Below are 13,784 nucleotides of genomic sequence, written 5' to 3' on the forward strand. Positions count from 1 at the left end.
AGTTTGGTGCCACCACACCCAGACCATCCTCCTGAGTACTGAGGTTAGAGTTTGGTGCCACCACACCCAGACCATCCTCCTGAGTACTGAGGTTAGAGTTTGGTGCCACCACACCCAGGCCACACAGACTACTTCTAGCCCCATCACTCCAAGACAAATTCCTTTACTGCTCTTTTCTTCTAGCAAGTTCCCAATGCTTTCTGCTCACTATCCTACATCACTGAAAGCCAGCAAAAGCTCTCTTTGTAGTGTGTCCGTTTATTGATGAGGCCAGGACAGGGAGCATGCAGAAGAGTCTATCTTCTGTCTGTCTTCATCTCTGTTTTTTGTAAATTTCTTGTAGATTTGTTTTTAGTTTCCAATGTTACCTAAATGCTCAGTCAAATATGTCTTGACAACAATGTACCATACACAGTCCCTGGGCAGTGTTATATCACAGTCACATATGTCTTGGCTGCAATATGCCATACATGGTCCCCTAGACAGTGTTATGTCACATCAGTTGACAGACAAAGGGAAACCCCAGCACAACTAACAAGATGACTGCAGAAGGGTCAAATGACCGGCCTAACACACTCATGGTATAGATTTGTCCCTATTTCTATCCAGGACATTGCTTTAGTGCTACTCTGGCCCTCTGTAAATCTGAGTTTCCCGTCAATCATTCGCCCAACAAATTTCACATTAATCAATAATTCTCACCTAAATGAAACTGCAAAACTTTCCTAAAAGGATGGACTAAATTGGCCTTTCATGATCTTTTTCAGTCATTAAATATCATAAGCTTCATTACAAAAGCAAGAAAATGGTCATTTATATTAAAATCTAGAGATTACAAATACAACCTCAAGCCTCAAGGCTGCCATCTCCATAAAATTCTGAAGACCCAAAGATGCTGGCTGATTAAAGTCATTTAGTGAGTTAATTCCACCACGTAAGTCAACTAATACCTGGGGCTGATGAGAATGGGGGCAAGAACTAGAGCTGAAAGTGTTAGCAGGCTTTACTGTGGGAAAACCCAATATTCTTTTGTTGTCCCTCTGGGTAAAGCTCAAAGAAGCTTCTCCAGTTAGCCTGAAATCTCGGAGCAGCTAAAGCACATGGCAAACTGTGAGCCCGGGGAGATAATGGTCCTGATGTAAGACACAACTGTGGCTGGAAACACCTGAGAGGATGTTTCTGCAGGAAAACAAACATGGAAATGAAAGGCGGGAGACCTGGAGAGAACCAAGGGCCCTAATAGTATCATCATTCAGTAGTCACTGAGTGTTCAAAGCAGGCAGGCCTCCTGCAGATAAATGACTCTCTAATCTCAAATTAGAAGTGTCACCAAACTAGGATCTCATTGCTCCTACCTAAATGTGAGGGCCAGAGGAACACCCACCAGAGGAGAGCAGAAAGAAGAAATAAAGCATAGGAGACATTTGCCTCATTATACAGACATGGACACAGCACGTGGGAATACTGAAAAATGCAGTATTCCATAAACAAGGCGTTGCTTTTCTGTTGACATCACTTCAAAGCCACACTGGTAATTTCCACAGTAATGCTTTATACCTGAAAGCCCATCATGGGTTGCAGTGTTCATAAAGCAACAGAAGTCCAGTTAGGTTACTTACCATCAAAGTACTGCTGCGCTATCATCCTGCCCAGTGGCAACGCAAACCACAAGAAAATTTGGAACACACAGAGGGCCTCAACTGAAATGAGTACTGTTTTACTTCTAAAAGGCAAGAGTCAATTTGACTTGAAGATGAAGATGAAGAAAGTCCTTCAGTAGACAACTACTCAGGGTGGACAATCTAAAATTCTTTATCAGCTCGTTGTGGTGCACGCCTTTAATCCCAGCAACTCAGGAACAGAAAGGACGAGTCAGTGTTCCACTAAGAGGGAAGAGTGTGGCAACACTTTTATTCTCAGAACAGTAGGGTGAGCAACTCTTTGTCCACTGACACACAAACACCAACAGGAGACCAGGATGTAGCCAAGGTCTCTGCCACTTTAGAACAAAGCTCACTAGTTCCCAGACATCTGGCAGCATACCCCTCTTTTCTACCTGAGATCCACCCTGGATTATCTTTAGGGTTCACATTTCCAATGACAGTCTCAAGTCAATTTAGACCCCTAATATGCATCCCCAAATGTTTCCAGTCATCACCCATTACCCAGGCCAGTGGATACTTCTATGTTTTAAGATAATTGTTGCAGCAGCACCCTACTTCCTGAAATAAAAATCTGTTTGGAGAGACTGGAGAGATGACTCATCAATTAAGAGCACTTGCTGCTCTTCCAGAGGATCTGATTCCTAGGACCCAGGTTTGGCCCCTAGTACCAGCAGGCAGGTCACTACCACCAGTCAACTCCAGTTCCAGAGAATTCAAGGTCCTCTTGTGGCCTCTGTGAGAAGCTGCACTTGTGTGTATGGTACAGCCCATAGGGTACCATACATACACTCTGGCATACACACATATTCATAAAATAATAAAAATTTAAGAAGAAAATCCACTTGGAGCCAAGCCAAGCAGCAGTAGTTCGTGTCAATACACTATACACTATTGCAATTACAATAGCAGGGCTTGAGAGGCTAAGCTAGCCAGCCCTGGATACAGAGTAAAAAACCTTGCAAAAACAAACAGTAAGGCCTAGTGGTAGGCTCCTGTTATCTGTCTCAAAATTAAAAGGAAGCTTAGGGTGTAGGTTAGTGACAGAGTATTTCCCTAGCATGTGAGAGACCCAAGTATAAGAAGAGAGAGAGGAGAGGAGGAGGGGGAGGAAACCTGTGACTATTTGCTAAACACTAGTAGTGTCTTTGTGGGCTTGTATGGGTTGCAGCAGGAATAAAGCTTGCAATAAACATGTAGAATTCCTTCCTCTGGTAATGACAGTTCCCTTTTAAAACAGTATCGGTACCTTGCAAATGACAAAGGGTTTGTTCTTAAACTGCTGTGGCGCGGTGTGGCACGGTCTGCCGTGGTAGTTCACACTTAGGAGGCCAGGGCAAGAGGGGTGCTACTGTCCAAAAGTTCAAGGCCAACCTAGACAACATGGGAAAACGCACATCTCAATAATAATAAAATAGTATAACATTTGTTTCTTTTTCATACTCAGAGTTCTAAACCACTGCTTTTTCTAGTCACTTGCTATCAAGGTATTGGCTAAAGTTTTCCCTCCTTAACTAAATCCACCTCCTTCCCAAATCCACCACCCAATCCACCTGGTACAATTCGCCAACTCTTATGCCCAAGTTGAGACCCCCAGAGAGACCACCACCAGAATCCAGTCGAGTCCAGAATGCAAATGCAAGGTTTACTTCTACGTGCAAAATTCAAACCAGCTAGCTGGGAGCTCAAAGCCTCCACCCACGAAGCAGTGCAGTGAGGAGAGCTCCCACTCCTCATTTGGGGGTGACATATATATTACTCAGGGTCAAGGGGGCTGGTTTTGCTAGACACAGTTGTACACTACCTCTGTACACCCTGTACTCCCTGTATGCGGCTACTTCTGCTTCTGTACATGCCCCCTGCCCCACCAGCAGTCACTCCTGCTTCTGTCTAGACCTGGATAGGTGGCTAGCTGCTAGGAACATTTCGTGGTTTATACTTTTGAAGAGGTTCCTGTTTTCAGGATGTTGCGAATTTCTTGAACCCAGTCCTTAACCAGCTCCTGATCAAGCAAAGTTTCTTAAAATTTCCCATGTCCTTACACAGTAGCCTTAAAGGGGTGCTCACATTTCTCCAGAGAGATGAAGCGAAGCAAAGCAACCCTGCCAAATGCATCCTGATCCAAGAAAGCTGAGCAGCTCCCCAAAGGAAGTGTCATCTCATCAGCTCCTCTTAAGGTTCTATCACTTAAGACTCTTCACTAATGTCCCTAGTGCCATGTAGCTGTCAGTTCTGATAAGATGCCAATTACCAAGGTAAGTGGCTTCAGGAAGCCTACATGTCTAAAACTTTTAAAAATCCAGTTCCCTGGCAACACTTGCAAAACAAGGATCATGATGTCTTCTTGCAGTTGATACACTTCAACCAATGCACAAAACAGCTTCAACAGTCTTTATTGTTGAGACAGGGCCTCACTGGGTAACCGAGACTGACTTCAAACTCCAAATCCTCTGCCCCAGGCTCCCCAGGTGCTAGGGTTACAGACAAACACTGCCATGCAAGGTTTAGATTCTTCCTTTTTTTCGTTTTTGACAGAACTGGGGTTGAACCTAAAAAAATAAGGCCTCCCTCATGCTAGCTACATACCATAACTGAGCTGTACCTACTACCTTTTGTTATTTTTTATTTTGAGGCAGGCAGGATCTCACTAAGATGCCCATGCAAGCCTTGAACTTGAGATTCTCTGGTCTAAGCCCCCGGAGTAGGTACAATTACCAGTCAGCTTCCCCAGGTTTGGGTGTATTAATTCTTTCAATGCTTTTGATTGAAGTTTTACTAGTGGGTAATGTGGTGGAGTTGAGACAGAGTCTTGCTGTGTAGCCTAGGCTCACCTCAAACTTAACAGCAAGTCTCCTGAGAGCTGGGATTATGAGTATATGCCACCACGACCAGCTTCCTTTTCCATTTTGAAGAGAGCCTTTCCTACTAGTGGCTTTACAAGTTTCCACTATACTATAAATCCAGGGAGACAAAATGGAAATTAGACTGTTTCTTTTAGAACATCCATTTTCCATTGACTTCTCTGGGCTTTAAAAATGAAACAAGGTTCAGGGAGGGACTTTCCAAGGTCTTATAGGCAGAAACAGAATGAAAATATCTTGAAGTGTAAACATGTCTCTTCACTGAGCAAAATATTACTGTGGAAAAAAAATAACTTTCTCTGCATGTGGTCACCCATGCCTATAACCCCAACACTCAAAAGGCTAAGGCGAATCATTTCAAGTTCAAGGTCAAGTTGGGATGCACAGTAAATTCAAGGCTAACCTGGGGCTATAGAATGAGACCGTCTGAAATGAAAAAGAAAAGAATGTAAAATATCTCAGTACCTAAGGCCTTGGGAAAGTTCTTATGATTACTGATAGAGAAGAGAGAGACTAACTGTCTAGAGCCAGAAACTGAACAATGCTGGAAGACTGAACTCAGTCCACTGTACGCTTGGCAAGCTACATCCCCAAATCAGACATCTTTCCAAACTCATTTTCATTCAATGATCTTGTTTAACTTCAGCGAAGCCCTTAGAGATTAGACAGGATCTTCAATATAATCAATTACATGAGAAGGTCTATTTGAAATAGATCCTATCCCCACTCCAAAACTTACCAACCACACAAATGAACAGATCTCGGACTCAAACACTTACTGAAATGCGTTCCAGCAATCACTGAAACAGTGATTCCAAGTCACATCAGACTAAAACAAAAGTCAACTGTTGACACACACAAAAAAAAAAAAAAACCAACTTTTGAATGTTGGGTTATAGGCATGGAGGGAAGGGAAGGAGAAGGGAGGGAAGAAAGGGAAGAGAGAGAAAGAGAAAGGAAGGGAGGGGAGGGAGGGAAGAAGACAAATAGGCAGGCAGACAAAACAAATGAAAGCTACAGCTCACTCTGCCTATTCTTGCTAAAGTTTGACTCCACCTTGTGCTAAGGTCCCTTCTCCTCACACCACCTAAGGGCTCAGAGTGAGCTACCATTCTTGCTGTCCTTCCCTGGCACCCGAGTGTCTTCACGACGTGTCCCACCACATCATTTGAGCCCTTGATCAAATTATAATCATATTCTCCTCGAAGCAAAAGGCTTTAAGTATAACTACTACATCAAATTTCACAAAACTCAAATACAGTATCTTCATAACATTTCCCCTCCTCTTGCTAAGGACTAAGCTGCTGCTCTTGCTCATGCCGGCTCTTACTGAGCCCTGCCACACAACCCTTCAGCTCTTCTTAGACAAAGGGCAAACCCAATCTAACCAGCAAAGACTGTTTGATTTGCCATTTCACACAAAAGAAAAAGCAGATCTGGCAGAATTCTTGTCTTCCAAGGGTAACAGTCATTTACCCATGCTGACCACACAAGGAAGAAGGAGCTACTGTACCGACTGTGTGAAAAGTCTCTGTGTAAGGGCTCTTCCCAGCCTGTGAAGCTCCTCTTGAATTTGTCCTCCTTTTCATTTTCCTTTGGTGGATGGTGTAGGAAGCACATGTCTGTTCTGTTTTGAGGGCTAGCTGCATTTGTTTCATGTCAAAAGCATTTCTTCCTTGAGAGCATTTACACATGGCACTAACGAGAGGAAGAAGGAAAGAAAGTGCTCACAGAGCTTTTAGAAGTGGTTCCAGAGGTCCGGAGAAACCAAGCAGCAACTGCTGCGGTTATATAGCAACCTCAATCACAAGTATTTTGTAAGTAGAAGGAAAGGCGCTGTGTATGTAAAGGCAAATGCACAAGGGATTCTTCAACCTCTTTTGCTACACAGTGCATGGCATTTGGTGGGTGCCTGCCTGACACACCCCTCTGATTAAACTGATCCTTAACTGCATGGTACCATGGCAATACATTAGAAAACCTCCTTCCCTTCCTGTCCCTACTGGAGCAAAAACTACAAATAAAATACAATAAGAAAAGGCACGTTTCTGTGGATTTCAGGAGACCATTTCTCCTACAGCAGGACAGAGTCCTGCAATCTACCTCCCCCTTCTGCAGCTCTTTCTAAGTGTGACCTTTAGGAAGCTCTTCCAACACTAGGAAGGGAAATCTTTTAATTAAAAGAAAGGGCAGCAAAGATGCTGAGGAAAGGAGAAAGCTTTCACCTTACATTAGAGAAAGGTGGATTTTCTCAAAGCTCCTGATCCAGCAGGACAAACTGCAAATCCCAGGATCAGTGTGGTGGGGAGGTAAGGCAAGCCAAAGGCCTGGAAGCTGTGCCACAGTACAGTACGCTTTGGTAGCCTAGCGCAGGAGTCAGCAGTGCCAGCCAACACTGTGGCCTTATTTTTGGCAGATTATTGACCTCTGCTTCACAGAAATCCAAAGTAACATTTAATTCCACAATCCCTAGATCCCCACTGAAAATGTCTAAATACTCTTTAGGGAGAAAGTACAAATTAAATTCTGATGTCGTTTTCTTCTTTCTAACTATGAAGCCGCTGAACTTAAATTGCATCCTAAACTCTCAAGAAAAGTGTCCTAATTTGCTCTACCTGTTGCTTTGACAAAGACCATGACCAAAAGCAACTAGAGAAGGAAAGAACTTGCTTGGTTTACACATCCTGATCACTGTCCGTCACTGAAGGAGGCTGAGGCGGAAGCCGAAGGGAGCATGGGGGAGCCCTGCTTACTGACTTGCTGACTTGCCATGGCCCTGGCTTGCACAGCCTACTTTTTTATACAGTCCAAGGCCACCCACCTAGGGTGGTGACACACAGTGGGCTGGACCCTCCCACATCAGTCATTAAGAAAATGTGAGGCTGGAGAGGTGGCTCAGTAGGTGAGAGCACTGACTCTTCTCCCAGAGAACCAGGGTTCAATTCCCAGCACCACGTGTCCAACATCCATGGCAAAACACCAATGCACATTAAATAAATAAATAAATAAATAAATAAATAAATAAATAAATAAATAAATAAACTTGAAAAAAAAGAAAAGAACATGTACCACAGACTTGCCTACAGGCCAATCTAATAGAAGCAATTTCTCAACGGAGGCTCCCTCTTCCCTGGTGACTCTTGCTTGTGCCAAGTTAGGGGAAAGAAAAAACTCAGCACAAGGAAAAAAGCTTTAGAAAGCAAAGAGGAGTTAAGTTTCGGCAGAACAAAACTAATGGTTCTGCTTCGGCCTTCTGAGCACCAGGATTACAGGCACTTGGCACCCGTCACACCCGGATAGACTTGTTCTTTAACATGAATGGAGGACTGGAGAGATGACTCAGCAGTAAAGCGGGGTAAGAGTGCGTAATGTTTCTGCAGAGTACCTGAGTTTGGCTCCCAGCACACAAGTCAGGAAGTTCACATCTGCCCATAACTCTAGCCCTAGGGGATCCAATACCCTCTTCTGGTCCCCATGGGCATCAGCACACACTTGCCATATACTCAAACACAGACAAACAAATAAAGAATAATAAGGAAATAGATGTGTTTCTAAGGATACGATAGTTGGGTAAAATGGGAGTTATAGGTGGCTGTGGCACCAAAAAAGTCACTACACATGTAAATTCTATGTCTACCATCCAGAAGACCGCACACTAAATAAAAATCAACCTATCAGAAGATCCTAAAAACCCAAATGAAATTAACAACTCCCGAGTTTGCTACTTCATGTGTATTCTGTGGATATAAGTTCTACTTTGATTCTGGGCCCCAATATACATTAATACATAAAGTTACACTAACATTTAGAAACATGGCAACACTCCAGGCCTACAAGCCAGTTTCAGGAAACATTTCCATCTGGAAATGCCATGTTAAGAATAAAATACCCACAGCCACATTAAGCACATACATTTATCAACTAGTCTTGGTCCAGGCATGCATGCTGCTGATCAGGCATGGTAAAAGTCTCACATGTCTCAAAAGCAAGACACTCTCCCATCAAAAGTTTCCTCTGCAGGGATGGATAAAGCAAATCCGACCTATATACTCAATAGAATTCCTTCAACCATAAGGAAGTAGAAAGTCACAGCAACTGCAAGAAGATGGGCACAACTGGGGGTAATAAGAGCAAATCTAGCTAGTCTCAGAAAAACAAAATTATCACGTTTTCTCTCATTTGTGGTTCCCAGATTTTATAGACATATAAAATTATGTGTATGTCTGTGAAACTGTATGGAAGAAGGAAAACTGAGAAACAAAGGGAACTAACAAGAGCAGGAAGCAGGGAGAAGGGGTGGGGTGAAGCTCAGATTTATGTACTTGTAGGAAAAGGTTCTCGAGTAACGTAGGACAAGGGACAAATACTACACACAACAGAAACTCTTTAAGAAGAACGGAATTTTCTTTAAAACAGCATGATGATGAGAAGGTGCTATTTCTCAGGTCTAGGGATAGCAGGGGTAAACATCAGAAAGCATTCAATTGAGTAGTAAAGATCCAGTCAATGAGGCACTTTCCCTGCGGCTGTTTGCCTACTCTAAACCAGGGTGTTTGCTCCGTGAACATGCTCCTTGCCCCACCTACTGGTCACAGCTAAAATTGAGCTTTGATTGCCAGTTTCACCTGGCTGAGCACAGTTCAAGGTGGGGCTGGTATCTAGGACTGGAATGTCTTCCCTATGCTAAGGACAGGACCCAGGCACGTGTTCTCACACCTAACTACACCTCCTGCCCTGGGCCTCGTGTTCTCTCTTCATTGTTTGGAGTTAGGGGCTTTGCAGGTGGAGTTAATACAACTTTCACTTGACAGAGAAGTCAATTGCTCTTCATCTATTTGATTTGGTTAAAAGACACAATTTTATTTTCCTTGGTTTTGTTCTGTTTGTTTTTCTATGTGTAGGCCATTTGCTCAGAGGAAGGCGAAACGTTCTGTAAGCCTCCTCACACATGACCAGCTTCCTTTTGGGTGTGGTATAAACAGAGAAGCCATTCTTCAGGCCCCCTGCTCTGAGCACACCCCAATTTACAGATTGGCTTTCAACTCTGGTATTTGTTTCTTGGGGGAGTTGGTGTCCTGCTAGATCTGATGGCACGCGCCTATAATTCCAGCCAGCACATAAGGCAGGAGGACCAAGAGTTCAAGGCCATCTCACGCTACAATATCATGTTCCAGGACAGCCTGGGCTGAAGAACAAGAGACCTCGCCTCATACAATTGAAGGGAAAAGAAAAGCAAATCTTTTCAACAGAACTTGTTGAAGTGCTGTCACGTGCACTTCTAAGTAACCCACACAGACTGGACCGAACACTTAATCTCGCAAAGAACACAAGGTTAAATGAACAGACATAAACAATACCAGCACAATTCTAGATGCCCAAGGAATTCCAAACACACATACATGAAAGTCACACAGCACATTTTAAGTGTTCACTAGCTGAACGGTTTTAATTGTTCCCAGTCACAGATGGTAACGATCCACTGGACAACACATAGATCTCTATACACAGTGACTTTCTCACAAAACACACATCAGTTAACAAAGTCTCTCAGTGTTGGTAACTCAGTCTCATAATACAAAAATAAAATTAGAGAACTGATGATCTAAAATAATACATGAATTTGATACGAAGTCTTGTCATCCTAATTATACTTTATACTAATAAAATGCCTCTAACACTTGGAAATGGTAGTACGGGGGGATGGAGACAGGAGAATCTAAAGTTCAAGGCGAGTCTGCCCCACGTGAGACCCTGTCTCAAAACAGAAACAAAATAAAACAAAAATGATTACATAGAAAGTGCAAGGCAGCTACTAAACAAATTCCTAGCATAAAATATATTACCCATGATAAATTTATGAAGAAAACGTGAGAAGAAATTATGAGTTTAAAAGTAAAAGAAACAGTTGGAATTGTACTGCTAAAATTTGTATTGATGTGATTTTTAAATGTATAAAGCCAATATCAAGTCACTACAGTATTTAAGACCAGTCATTCATAAAAATAGTGATGCAGTTTTATTTTAACTGTTTCTATGGCTGTTGTTGAAATGCCATGCTGGCATCTTAATTATTGTGTAACTTCTTAAAGACTGCCTCCTGTTCTGAGCTCTAGAAGGTATGCAACCCCATACCTAGGGTTTATGTGGTGCTGGGAACCAAAGCCAGGGCCGTACGCAAGCTATGCAACACATTCTCAACCCTTAAAATGCTTTCCTGCTCTTGTTCTAATTAACAAGTGCACAGACTATCCTGGGAATTAGATATTTTAAAAGTATCTGAACCGTTTGATTGTAAAAGATAGTAGATGTAAACTTATAGATATGGCATTATGCATGGCTTCCTCAGAATAAGTAAAACAGTTTGAGGATGAATTATCTGTGTGGATTATGAAAATATGGCTGGTGGAAAAAAGCATACCTCAAAACAGCACACTGTTAACAAGACACTAATGCCTACACAGTGGCCCGCAGTGACAAGAAAGAATGGCAAATGCCTTTTCCTCACAATGTAGCACAGACTGACTGTCCTGGAACTCACCATGTAACCTGGCTCAAAAATATAATCCTAAAGCAATTTTCTGTTGGGATACTTAACCACATTCAGCTTCTAGCCAGGACAGCTTCAGTCTTCCGGAAAAGGGAAAACCATTCCTGGAGGCTGTTGTTTGAGTCTGAGTTTAAGAAGCTTACAGGCACTACTGGCTGGCATGAGATCTCGGGGACAGAACAAGGCTTAGACATCTGCCAAGATTCGATGCGACACCAAATGGGGCTCTACGGCTGAGCATCTGAGGCAGACAAAGTGGGAGAGACTCAGCCTAGTGCCTTGTTTACTGCTCCGGCCAGGCAGTAGTCACAAAGAAAACAAAATGGCAAAATAAATATAAACAAATGCATAGGCCTTCAAAGTTCCACTTTCCTCAACGCAGTGGCTCCTTACTGTATATAAGTAACTAAAAAGTGGCCAGCCTAGGGATGGTAGCACAGATGAAGGCCAGCCTGGGCTACACAGTGAGACTTTGTCTCACTCTTTTTTTAAGTGAATACATCTGTCGCACAAAGGTCTGCTAACATTCAAAGAACTAAATGTGTTACCAGTGTCACTATATGGCTTTATAATTATATTTAAACATGAGGGGGAAGGTATGTGAAAACATCACTCGACGGTTATCTCCCGACCCAGTGTGTGTGTGTGTGTGTGTGTGTGTGTGTGTGTGTGTGTGTGTGTGTAGTCTATCTAAGTGTGTATGCCTTAGTGTATGCTTACAGAAGACATTGAGACTCTTCCTCCACTGCTTTCTGCCTTATTTACTTCAGACACTGTCTCCCACTGAGCCTGGAGCTTAGCCAGGCTGGCAGCCAGCAAGCTCTAGAAATCCTCCTGTCTCTACCCCAACCGCACAGCGCTGGGGTTACAGGTACAAGCTGCAATGCCAAGTTTTTAACATGGTGTTGAGAATCTGGACTCAGGTCCTCATGCTTGTGCAACAAGAGATCTTACCACGGAGCTACCTCTTTTCAAACTGTACCAGAAGAGTGGGCTTTGGAGGCAACAGATCTATGTTGAATCCAGGCTCAGTGATCTTCAGATTAATTGTGAATTAGTAATTTAACCAATACTGTGAGTGACTTAGCTATGACTCGATGTACAAATCTCATAATTAAGTGTTCAATAAATGTTAATTACTTACTTTTTTCTGCAGGAAAAGGGGGTAAAAAATCCCAAGGACGGCCAATAGGCCTTAATTTCCTCCCTGTTAATAACTCATCAAGACAATTCACTTTTAGTCCCAGCACTTGGGAAGCAGAGGCAGGCGGATCTATATTAGTTTGCAGCCAACTTGGTTGTTATAGTGAGTTCCAGGCCAGCCAGGGTTACATAGTACGATCCTGTCTCCAAAGTCTCAGCCAAAGTAAGAACACAAATGAGGGGCATCCAAACAGAAAAGAAGGGACTTAAGCAACCCGTACTAGCAGAAGACATTAATTATGTATATTTTATATAATTATATACTTTATATATTATATTTTATAGAATTGGATATGGTTATATAAATTATATATAAAACAATACTACCAAAAAAATTAAAACTGATAAATTTAGAAAGGTTACAAAATATAAAATTAACATGTAAAATGTAGTTGGTTTTTTAATATAACAGTATCAAAATTGGTGAAAGTGAAAAATAAATCTAAATAAATAACCAATACCAGCGAAAACTTAAAATAAGACATATGTGAATAAATTTAGCCAAAGAAGTGAGTGATATCTGCAATGATTATTACAAAGCATCAATGGGAGCAACTGGAGAAGACACTAAGTTACAAGGTTTCGCAGCCTTCCCGGGTGCACAGATGGAAATAGGCACTACGTTTCACATGCCTGTGATACCCAAACTGATCTACAGAGTCAAAGCAATGCCCACTGAGATAGCCCTATATTTTTCACAGTACCAGAACAACCACTCCTAAAATGTCTTGAACAGAGGAATAAAAGTTAAGTGTTACAATATAAGACCTCAAAACACACTGCAAAGGGTAACAGGCTAACCTGTATGGTCCTGGTACAAAAACCTGGTGGTTTAAATGTGGTTTGGTAATATGCACTCCACCCCAAGTTCAGTCCCACCACTAAAAAGGGAGTGGGGAGCCAACGAGACAGAACAGAAACCCCCAGGAATACATATGTATATCCATACCCAGAAGACATAAACTATATAAAAAACCAACTCAAAATAAATAAGAATTAAATATAAAACCTGAACCTTTGAAACTATCAGGAAAGACACTTCAGAACATTGCTCTGGGCCAAGCTTTCTTTGGATTTGACCTCGAAGCCCAAGCAACCTTGACGAATGGGATCACATCAAAAGAGCTGCACAGCAATTGGAGACAACCAAAAGAGTTGAGAACACCTGACTGGGGAGGAAACATTTACAACTGATCACCCAGCAAGAGATGGCTCTGTAAATGGACCAACCTCAAACCGTTCAAATGTACAAAATCATGAGAACAAACTATTTGCCTAAGAGTATCTAGAAATTTCTCAGTAAATGCAAAAAAGAAAAACAAAACAAAACAAAAAATCTCCTGTGAGAGATCACCTTTAATCCCAGCACTCTGGAGGCAGAAGCAGGCAGATATCTGAGTTCAAGGCCTGCCTGCTCTACATAGTGAGTTCCAGGACAGCCAAGTCTACATAGTGAGACCCTGTCAGCATAGGTAGGTAGGTAGGTAGGTAGGTAGGTAGGTAGGTAGGTAG

At 42.4% G+C, this 13,784-nt stretch overlaps 1 protein-coding gene and 1 non-coding gene across 2 annotated transcripts in view; one reads left to right on the forward strand and one right to left on the reverse strand.

Annotated features, from left to right (window-relative positions):
- The window catches only part of Chrm5 (cholinergic receptor muscarinic 5), a 65,602-nt gene that overhangs the window by 28,586 nt on the left and 23,232 nt on the right, over positions 1-13,784 (forward strand). The gene's annotated exons all lie outside the window — the stretch shown is intronic.
- LOC113457995 lies at positions 9,416-9,543 on the reverse strand. The gene has a single exon (XR_003378455.1). It is a non-coding gene; the product is annotated as a small nucleolar RNA SNORA11 (small nucleolar RNA).

This window comes from Microtus ochrogaster, assembly GCF_000317375.1.
Source record: "Microtus ochrogaster isolate Prairie Vole_2 chromosome 14 unlocalized genomic scaffold, MicOch1.0 chr14_random_1, whole genome shotgun sequence".
Lineage (NCBI taxonomy): Eukaryota > Metazoa > Chordata > Mammalia > Rodentia > Cricetidae > Microtus > Microtus ochrogaster.